Genomic DNA, 9,082 nt, shown 5'->3' with positions numbered 1-9,082 from the left:
TGAGAATTCCGCACTTTCAGGGGCCGTTCACACCGGTTCTCCTGCCGACGTGGGGACCTAATCCCCAGAAGGGAAAATCCTGGTCAGTGTCTGAGCAGCACTACAGAAAGACATCTCATCAGAACAGGGAGCCATAGAGAGGTTGTAATAAGTGAGAGCTTATTTACAGAAGTGAACACTATCTACAAGTGCCTAACACCCATGTCTATGCCATACAACTAGATCTTCGAGGGCGGCACAGTGGAAAAGTGGTTGGTATTTCTACCTCACTGCGTCAGTGACCTGCGTTTGATTCCGGCCTTGAGTGACTATCCATATGGAGTTTGCACATTCTCCCTGTGTCTGCATGGGTTTCCTCTGGTGCTCTGTTTCCTGCACCAAAGATGTGCAGGTTGGGTGAATTGGCCATTCTACAATTGCCCCTTAATGTCCAAAAATGAGCAGTTTAGGTGGGGTTAAGGGGTTATGGGGATAGAACGCAGGTGTGGGCCTAGATAGGGTGCGCTTTTGGAGATTTGGTGCAGACTCAATGGGCTTAATGACTGCAGAGATTCTATGGCGATAGAATATAATGTGGAATAATGCACTGGTATGGTGAGAGGCTGGGAATTGTCCCTCTGAAGGGACGTGGGTGTCTTTGTTCAAAAATCACTGATAGCTAACATGCAGGTACCACAAACAATTAAGAAGGAAAATGGTGTGTTGGCCTTTTTTCCAAGAGGATTTGAGTATTACAGTAAAGATACCCCACAATAATTTCGGTGAGACTGCACCTGGAGTAGTGTGTGCAGTTTTGATCTCCTTACCTGAAGAAAGATATACTTGCCATAGAAGGATTGCAGCAACGGTTCACTAAATTAATTCCTGATATGGATGGATTGTCCTATCAGGAAATATTAAATAGACTGTGCCTTTATTCTCTAGAGTTTCTAAGAGTGAGAGGTGATCTTGTTCAACCATACAAAATTCTTTCAGGGCTCAGCTTGGTAAATGCAGGAAGGAAGTTTCCCTGGCTGGGACGGATCTAGAACCACAGTTTCAGAGTAAGGGGCATGTCACTTAGGACTGAGAGAAGACCATAAGACATTGCAGAATTAGGCCACTCAGCCTATCGAGTCTGCTCCGTCGTTCAATTATGGCTGATATTTTCTCATCCCCATTCTCCTGCCTTCTCCCCATAACCCCGATCCCCTTATTAATCATGAACCTATCTATCTCTGTCTTAAAGACACTCAGTGAATTGGCCTCCACAGCTTTCTGCGGTAAAAAGTTCCACAAATTCACCACCCTTTGGCTGAAGAAATTCCTTCTCATCTCTGTTTTAAAGGATCGTCTGTTTAGTCTGAGATGTTGCCCTCTGGTTCTAGTTTTTTCTACAAGTGGAAACATCCTCTCCACGTCCACTCTATCCAGACCTCGCAGTATCTTGTAAGTTTCAATAACATCCCCTCCCATCCTTCTAAACTCCAATGAGTACAGACCCAGAGTCCTCAAACTTTCCTCAAACGACAAGTTCTTCATTCCAGGGATCATTCTTGTGAACATCCTCTGGACCCTTTCCAAGGCCAGCACATCCTTCCTTAGATACGGTGCCTAAAACTACTCACAATACTCCAAATGGGGTCTCACCAGAGCCTTATACAGCCTCAGAAGTACATCCCTGGTCTTGTATTCTAGCCCTTTTGACAGGAATGCTAACATTGCATTTGCCTTCTTAACTGTCGACTGAACCTGTATATTAACCTTAAGAGAATCGTGAACAAGGACTCCCAAGTCCCTTTGTGCTTCTGATTTCCGAAGAATTTAGAAAATAGTCTATGCCTAAATTCCTCCTTCCAAAGTGCATAACCTCACACTTTTCCACATTGTATTTCATTTGCCACTTCTTTGCCCACACTCCTAGCTTGTCCAAGTCCTTCTGCAGCCGCCTTGCTTCCTCAATGCTACCTTTCACTGTACAGATCTTTGTATCATCTGCAAATTTAGCAACAGTGCCTTCAGTACTTTCTTCCAGATCATTAATGTACATTGTGAAAAGTTGTGGTCCCAACACAGACCCCTGAGGCACACCATTAGTCACCGGCTGCCATCTTTAAAAAGACCCCATTATCCCCATTCTCTGCCTTCTGCCAATCAGCCAAACCTCTATCCATGCCAGGATTGTACGCTTAACACCATGGGCTTTTAATTTATTTAACAGTTTCCCATGCAGCACCTTGTCAAAGGCCTTCTGGAAATCTAAATAAATCACGTCCACTTGTTCTCCTTTGTCTAACTTCCTTGTTACCTCCTCAAAGAACTCTTAACAGATTTGTGAGACACGACTTCTCTTTGACAAAGCCGTGCTGACTCAGTCCTATTTTACCATGCACTTCCAAGTACTTCACGATCTCGTCTTTAATAACAGACTTTAAAATCTTACCAATGACCGAAGTCAGGCTAACCATCCTATAATTTCCTGTCTTCTGCCTCCCTCCCTTCTTAAACAGGGGCGTTACATTACCCATCTTCCAGTCCTCTGGGGCCCTTCCTGCTTCCAATGATTCCTGAAAGATCATCACTAATGCTTCCAAAATTTCCTCAGCTATCTCTTTTAGGTTCCTGGGATGTAGTCCATCTGGTCCAGGTGACATGTCCATCTTCAGACCTTTCAGTTTCCCCAGAACTTTCTCCTTAATAATGGTCACTGCACTCACCTCTGCTCCCTGGTTCTCCTGGAGCTCTGGCATCCCACTGGTGTCTTCCACCATGAAGACTAATGCAAAGTAACTATTCAGTTCATCTGCCATTTCTTTGTTTCCTATTATTACTTCTCCAGACTCATTTTCCAATGGTCCAATGTCTATTTTTGTCTCTCTCTTTTATTTATTGAAAAAAATCTCTTCCTCCCTTCCTTTATATTACTAGCTAGCTTGCTTCATTTTCTCCTCCTTAATGCTTTTTTAATTGTCTTCTGCTTGCTTTTAAAGGCTTCCCAATCCTCTGGTTTCCCACTAATCCTGGCCACGTTGTATGCTTTTTCTTTAGCCTTTATGCTGTCCTTGACATCCCTCATCAGCCATGGATGCCTTGTCCTCCCCTTAAGCATGTTTTCTCCTCCTTGGGATGAATTTCCGTTGTGCCTCCCTAATAACCCAACAGAGATGAGGAACAATTTCATTACTCAGAGGGTGGTGAAGCTATGGAGGCTCGGTCATTGAGTATGTTCGTTTTGCAATCTATTAATTTCTACATATTAAAAACATGAAGTGCAGGAAAATGGCGTCAAAGTCTCATTGAATGGCAAAGCATGCCCCAAGGGCTTAAAGGCCTACTCCTGCTCTTATTTCTTATGTTCATTTGCTTCCACATTACTCTTACTGCATTCTGAATGTAAGGCCTTCAGCCCCCTGTAGATACAAATCATCTCTCTTTTTATGTCATCCTCCAGTGCAGCATCAGAAAATATTGTGATCTATTGTCTCTTATATTGTGCCATTCTTCAATGTTTCCCAGGTTGGAGTCACATTGTATGAATGGCAGCTTCTTCTTTAACCACAAAGCAGCTCTCTTCCTCTTTAATCCAGCTTTAAGCAGTTCAGGATTACTTTAAGTGATGCACAGGATATTGGCTCCTTGGCATTGGTGTTCCTGTACCTTTAAAGGTCAGGTGCCCACCCCCAAGAGCTATTGGCTAGTCAGACCGCTGGCAGATTTTCATTTCCAGAACTGCCACGTGGTGTGGTGCCCCTCCTAGCCCTGCAGGGCACTAGCAGTGAACCAACGTAAAACTAGCAGCTTTTGCTGCAGATACTTACCACCCTCCGATCAGCCCGCCCCCGACCAGGGTGGCCACGAACTAAGTCCGCAGCCACCCCGCTATTATCCTGATTGGCAAGCCCATGTCAGATCCACGCCGTCAGGTCTGGTTGGGGGTGGAGAAAGGCAGGGTGGTCCTCCAGCAATGGCCGCAGGTAGGTGATATGCCAGGAGAATTGGGGAACTGGCACCAGTCCCGATTATGTGCGGGGATATGGATTCTCCGCCCCAGCGTCGGCCACGATTTCAGCGCAGGGTGCGGAGAATCCAGCCCCCTACTTTCCAAGGAAGCTGCTATATTTTTTAAAAAGCGTATTATCAGACTTAAGAATGCCATGTGTTATCTAATACTTGCACAAATGGGGGGGGGGGGGGGGGGGGGGGGGCTACGTACGACAGCATGGTAATGAGCTCATTGCACATTTATAGCACTGCCAAACAGATAATAGTTCTACTCTCATATAATGAAAACATCTGAGCAACACTGCTTCTGATGCTTTAGATTTGGAGCTCACTCTGCAGGTTATTTTCCAAAGAAGGTTGATCTAATTTGGGCCTGATGACCAATTTCCAATAAGAGCACAAACACTGGCGGCATGCTAGCACAGTGGTTAGCACTGTTGGTTCACCGCTCCAGGGTCCCAGGTTTGATTCCCGGCTTGGGTCACTGTCAATGCGGAGTCTGCACGTTCTCCCTGTGATGGCGTGGGTTTCCTCCTGGAGCTCCGGTTTCCTCCCACAGTCCAAAGATGTGTAGGTGGATTGGCCATGCTAAATTGCCTTTAGTGTTCAAAATGTTAGGTGGGGTTACTGGGTGATGGGGATAGGGTGGAGGCGTGGGTTTAAGTAGCGCGCTCTTTCCAAAGGTCAGTGCAGACTCGATGGGCTGAATGGCCTCCTTCTGCACTGTAAATTCTATGATCTATGACCAGCTGGATGAAAGAAGGGCATTGATCAAGTCAATACAGTTTGCCTGGGGCATTTGTGGTTACAAATCAGAAAGAGGTTTGTTGTCAAAAAAAGTGAATACATTCATAGTTTTTGAACAGATTTCTCCAAGTTTGAGAACTGATAGGTCCTGTGGGAGGTATTGAAGTTTTCAGCACAAACACTAAAACTCTTACTGCATATAAATTGCATGACAGACTATTCCTGAAGACGAAGGTGGCAACTGAAAGCAGCAAACAGATGCTAAGATGTACATGCAACGGTACGTTTCTCTTGCCAGTTGGCTTCACAGGGAGTTAGCAACCATGGATGCAAAGAGCGAGAGAAAGAGGGTTACTTCCAAAATGGGGACACCATGAATTGCTGCATAATGAGAGAGTCATGGCTATTCTTGAGATTATGGTCATTAACGTGAAGAACTGTTTTTCTATTGTCGGGAGGCATCCAAATATTAATGGTGTGCAAACTGCCGTTTATTTGATTTTGGGGGTTCATGTTGTGAACATGGTTGTTGTGACACTTTGCACTTAAGCAAATCATTTTCACTGATGGCAGAGCCCAATACCTCAGTACAAAGGCCAAGGCTGAAACATCTGCAACCAACTTTATCAAGAAATGCTGCATAACTGACTCATCGTGACTTACTTTTGGATCTGCACCATCTTTATTGCCAATCTTTGGCCAATTTGATTCATTCATTGTGATATCAAATATCGGCTGAGCACCAGATACACCAAAGACATGGCAATATCCTGGTTGTAATGTTGAGGATTTGTGCTCCAGAATCGGCTACACCTTTAGCTAAGGGGTTACAGTGCAGTTATAGCCCTGGTATTTACATGACCAAGTGGAAACTTGTCCAGCTGTATGTTTTATAGGTTCCATCCAGAAAAAGAAACAGTATAAATTTCATAAGACCAATTACCACCCGATCAATGAGGGAAGGAGTCATTGACAGTGCTCTCAAATGGTACTTATTCAGCAATAACCTGTTCACCGATGCTCAGTTTGAATTGCACCAAGAGCAACCATACCTCTTAAAGTTGCTGTGCAGCCACACGTTACACTGGCGATATGGTTATGGTTATTGGAAGCCAATCATCTCAGCTCCAGGACACAGCTACAAGACTCTTATGGTAATTGGGTTCTTGGCCCAATTATCTTCAGCTGATCCATCATTAAACCAAAAGTGTGGATGTCCTCTGATGACTATGCAGTGTTCAGTTCCATTTATAAGTCTGCTTAGGCTGCCACACAAGTGCCCAAAAATTACTAGTTTGAACAGAGGAATTCTAACCACTCCCCCTTGACATTTAGTGCTATTTCTGTCGTCAACTCCTCCAACACTTAACATCTGAGGGGATCAGCATTGCCCAGCAAGTTAAATGGAGCAGCCATATAAACAGTGATTTCAAGAACAGGTCAGGAGCTTGGCATTCTACAGAAAATGACTCATAATTGCAGAATCAAAACAGTGCAGAAGAGACCTTCAGCCCATCAAGTCTACACTGACACCTGAAAAACACCTGACCTGCCTACCTAATCCCAATTTCCAGCACTTGTCCATAGCCTTGAATGTTATGATGTGCCAAGTGCTTATCCAGGTACTTTTAGAGAAATTCTACCACCCTCCCAGGCAGTGCATTCCAGATCATCAACACCCTCTGGGTAAAAAGTTTCTTCCTCACATTCCCTTCCCAAACCTCTCGCCCCTCACCTTGAACTTGTGTCTCCTCATGACTGACCCTTCAATTTAGGAGAAAAGCTGCTCCCTAACCACCCTGTCCATGCTCCTCATAATCTTGTACACCTCGATCAGGTCACCCCTCGGTGTTCTCTGCTCCAACAAAAACAACCCAAGCCTATCCAACCTCTCTTCACAATTTATGATCCCTGGCAACATCCTGGTGAATCTCTTCTGCACCCCCTCCAGTGCAATCACATCCTATTATATGACAACCAGGGCTGCACACAGTTCCAGTACTCCGGCTGTGTCCTCACTAAAGTTCTATTCCTCTCTGATTTTGTAATCTATGCCTCGATTGATAAAGGCAAGTGTCCCATATGCCTTTTTCACCATCCTATTAATGTGTCTTTCTACCTTCAGAGATCTATGGATAAACACACCAAGGTCCCTTTGTTGCTCCGAACTTCCTAGTGTCATGCTGTTAATACAATACTTGTCAAATTACTCCTTCCAAAGTGTATCACCTCATAATTTTCAGGATTAAGTTTCATCTGACACTTGACTGCCCATTTGACCATCCTGTCTATATCTTCCTATAACCCAAGACACTCAACAGTTAACTACCTGGCCCATTTTTGTGTAATTTGCTAATTTACTGATCCTACCCCCCAATAGTTATCTACGTTGTTTATATAAATGATGAATGATAAAGGACCCAACATAGATATCTGTGGTACATCACTGGACGCTGAATTCCATTTGTCATAATATCTATTCATGTATATCATGTGATGCAGACAGGCAGTATGATGCGCGATGAATAACCACTGAAACGAAGGAGTAGTCCGAATTGAAGGCTTTAATCTACAAGATGTTTGTCCTGCAGCTCGAATATAGAAAGAACGATTGGGCGGAGCTACCTTCATCTTGACCAATGAGAAAGCAACACGGGCCAATGAGCAGCGAGCCGTTTCCACCAATAGTAGCTCACACTCCCAGGGACCGTAGTACCTCTAGTCATACTACCACATTCACCCCTTGTTGAGAAAGGAACCGGGGGAGGGGGGGGGGGTCCAGTGCGGGTGGGACAATTTACTGGTAGTATGACTAGTGATATGGGATTATGCCGCTCCAACGGCGGCTGCCCAATGGCCCGTAACTATATACAGAGTTGTGTTATCACACGGCAAATTATTTACAGAGTCAGAAAAAAAAGGGTCCATTAAGAGTTCATATCGACTCGATCAGACGATCGGGGGCCTTGGACGTCCTCTGCGACCGGCGGAGCTTCGTCAAAGATGTTGGAGCTGCGGGCATCCATGACTCAGGGAGCGATGATTCAGTCCTCATGGAGGTTTCAACACCCCTAGACGGAGCTAGTAAGGGGGGGGGGGTGTCTGGTCCTCCAGGCGGTGAGGGGGTTGGCGAGCCAGGGAGGGGAGCACCTGTGGGGAGTAGTTGCAGTTGGACGGGGGTGGGTGGGGCTGGTGCCGGGGGCGATGGTGGGGATCCGGCGGGCGCCAGGTCCCGTAGAGAGACCGTGTCCTGTCAGCCATCGGGGTGCTCCACATACGCATATTGCAGGTTAGCGTGGAGCAGCTGGACCCTCTCGACCAATAGGTCCGATTTGTGCGCCCGCATGTGTTTCCGGAGCAGGATGGGCCCGGGGGCAGCCAGCCAGGTCGGGAGCGGGGTCCCTGAGGAAGACTTCCTGGGGAAGACAAGAAGGCGTTCATGAGGAGTTTGATTTGTAGACGTGCAAAGTAGCGACCGGATGGAGTGGAGGGCGTCTGGGAGGATGTTCTACCAGTGGGAGACTGGGAGATTTCTGGACCGTAGGGCCAGTAGGACGGTCTTCCAGACCGTGCTGTTCTCCCTCTCGACTTGTCCATTACCCCGGGGGTTATAACTGGTCGTCCAGCTTGAGGCAATGCCCTTGCTGAGCAGGAATTGGCGCAGTTCATCACTTATAAAGGAGGACTCCCTGTCGCTGTGTATGTAAGCAGGGAATCCAAACAAGGAGAAAATGCTGTGGAGGGCTTTTATGATGGTGGTTGTGGTCATGTCGGGGCAGGGGATGGCGAACGGGAAGCGGGAGTACTCGTCAATCACGTTGAGGAGGTACGTGTTGTGGCTGGTAGAGGGGAGGGGACCTTTGAAGTTCATGCTGAGGCGTTCAAAGGGACTGGAAGCCTTTATCAGATGCGCATTTTCGGGGCGGTAGAAGTGCGACTGCACTCCGCGCAGATGTGCCAGTTCCTCGTGACTGTCCTGACCTCCTCGATGGAGTAGGGCAGGTTGCGGGTCTTAACAAAATGAAAGAAGCGGGTGACCCCCGGGTGGCAGAGGTCCACATGGATGGCTCGGAGGCGGTCCACTTGGGCGTTGGCACAGGTGCCGCGGGACAGGGCATCGGGAGGCTTGTTGAGCTTCCCCGGACGGTACAAGATGTCGTAGTTGTAGGTGGATAACTCGATCCTCCACTGTAAGATCTTTTAATTTTTTATCTTGCCTGTCTGTGCATTGTCAAACATGAAAGCCACTGACCGTTGGTCTGTTAGGAGGGTGAACCTCCTGCCGGCCAGATAATGCCTCCAATGTCGCACAGCTTCTACTATGGCCTGTGCCTCCTTCTCGACCGAGGAGTGG

Source organism: Scyliorhinus canicula, chromosome 6 (assembly GCF_902713615.1).
Source record: "Scyliorhinus canicula chromosome 6, sScyCan1.1, whole genome shotgun sequence".
Lineage (NCBI taxonomy): Eukaryota > Metazoa > Chordata > Chondrichthyes > Carcharhiniformes > Scyliorhinidae > Scyliorhinus > Scyliorhinus canicula.
Note: the sequence above shows the minus strand (reverse complement) of the source record.